This window comes from Penaeus chinensis, chromosome 38 (assembly GCF_019202785.1).
Source record: "Penaeus chinensis breed Huanghai No. 1 chromosome 38, ASM1920278v2, whole genome shotgun sequence".
NCBI classification, from domain to species: domain Eukaryota; kingdom Metazoa; phylum Arthropoda; class Malacostraca; order Decapoda; family Penaeidae; genus Penaeus; species Penaeus chinensis.
In genome coordinates, this window is record NC_061856.1 from 7,054,851 (window position 1) to 7,057,350 (window position 2,500).

The 2,500-nt window shown below is 38.2% G+C and overlaps 1 protein-coding gene across 1 annotated transcript in view; it reads left to right on the forward strand.

The window, feature by feature from the left end:
- LOC125045779 (F-box/LRR-repeat protein 7-like) overlaps window positions 1-2,500 on the forward strand; it is a 92,086-nt gene that overhangs the window by 28,799 nt on the left and 60,787 nt on the right. The gene's annotated exons all lie outside the window — the stretch shown is intronic.

The window sequence follows — 2,500 nt, forward strand, 5'->3', positions numbered from 1 at the left end:
CAATTAATTTAGTCTGCTCTGCATGTATGGAGATAATGAACAGTGGTAATAAGGATACGTATAGTACCATTAATAATAGAGAGTAATGTTAGTAGAGGAACATAGAGTGAGAATAAGAACAGAACAAACGATTTTAAGTCGACTGGGAATGCATGGAATGTTGAGAAGCGTTCGAGAGTAAAACAAACAACATTCCTTGATGGAGAAAAAAAGGGAATAGATAACAATTCAAATTCGAAATTATTCATTCGTTCTGTTATTAATATCCTTCCTTCCTTAGTGAAATGAAAACTTCCAACCAAAATACGCTGCATCATCCGGAATCGTCCTCAATACGATTATAAGATAAACAGAAAAGAAAAGAAATCAAGACAACAATGTAAATCAGGGACAACAGAGCGGCCCCTGACAACCAGTTCCCCTTCTGCGCTTCCACAGAGACCCATATTGATTTGTTTGCGTATTGTTGGTCACAGAATCGATCGCATTACGCCAGAAGGTTCTGTCTGTCTTATGCATCTCGAAAAGAAAGAAGTATTTATGTCGACTTTCCTCGGTCCTGTATGTTGACAGTGGCATGGCTCTCGCGCGTGACTTTTGGTTCACACACCTGTTGTGCAGAATTGTAAACATTTATGTAAAACTACACACCCACATAACGAGTTTATGTAATATATATATACATTTATACTTACATATATATATGTAGGTACATATGTATATATTATATATGATATATTATATATACATATATATTTATATATTGACGTATGTTTTTATGCATTCATATATATATTTTTGTATACATACACACATATACATAATATATGTATGTATGTGCATATACATATACATGTGTAAGCACACACACACACACACACACACACACACACACACACACACACACACACACACACACACACACACACACACACTACTCACACACTCACTCACACTCACACTCACACTCATACTCATACTCATACTCACACACACACACACACACACACACACACACACACACACACACACACACACACACACACACACACATACATACACATACACACACACATATACACACATACACACTCATATACACATACATTCACACACACACATACAAACATAAACACACACACATGTGTGTGTGTTTTTTCCTCACACACACAGATAGTTACTCAGTACCTTGCTTCTGAAAATGTAAAAGACATTTTCCTGAGCGCTTAAAAACTCCCACAACTTTGGTAACAAAACTACAGCAAACCACGAGTTACTAAGGTGATATTCCTTCATATCAGTAAATGATAGGCCCAATGACGATAATGATGACGATAATAATGATAACGATGATAATGATACTACTACTGCTGCTACTACTACTACTACTACTACTATACACAGACTACTATACACTTATATATGTATGTATGCATGCATATGCATGTATATATAAATATATAAATATAAATTTATACATATATATATCTACAAACACAGCCATCCACACGCGTGTGTGTGTGTGTTTTTTGTTTACATATAAATATACGGATTCTAAATGTGTTCTCAATGTATCTTGACGCACTTAGTACTGCAAATGTTATGCTGGACCTTACTTCTCTTTTCATTTTTTTTTTTTTTCTATGCATGTAAAGTCTAGGGTAATGACCGGCCCTAAAGTGTATTCAGTAAAATGTTTTTTCCTGAGTATTGACTTCCGTTTCCTGTGCAGTCACAACCAGCCTCCATACACAGTGGCATCCAACCCGCATCCCCAATCCTCTCGCCAGATTTACCCACATCTATATCTAGCTTGAAGCCTTGTAGACTTGTAAACAAACACCACGTGGTTTGTGCTGTTGCGTCAACAATGGGACAGGGTAGATAAACAAACACTCTTCATGATAATTGTAGGTACTGTTGGAGAATTTGGAATGTATATCTGTTATTTCTCTATTTTTCATTATATGTGTCTGCCGAGGATTATCCATTAAGAAATATAAGCACGTGTTTAATGCAGCAAAATAAGATGTGCTCAAGGGAATATCGTCACCGTCAAAATAACCTCGAAAGAAATGTACCGTCTTACCGAAAAATTCTTCAAGAGCGCCATCATGATAATTCACTCTTGCTTTAAAACGTGTGTTCACAGGGAGAAGAAAAAATACACCTCCTAGCCTTAATTACAAATAAATTACAAATAACCACGCAATTAATCTTTAAAAAAAAAAAAACGCCTACAACAACAAAGAACGCTGCCCATCATCCTCTGTCGAGGCGAGGTCACTCACACGAACCACGACGGAATCAAAGGAGGACAGAGACGGGGAAGAGGGGGGAGGGGGAAGTAGGGTTAATGGGGGAGGGGTAAGGGGAGGAAGGGTTACTGGGGGAGGGAAAAGGGGGATGGGGAGGGGGAGGAAGGGTTACTGGGGGAGGAGGAGGGTAAGGCGCCCTTCTGCTGCCTGGTAACTACCAATCAATAGGACTCGCCTCTCTT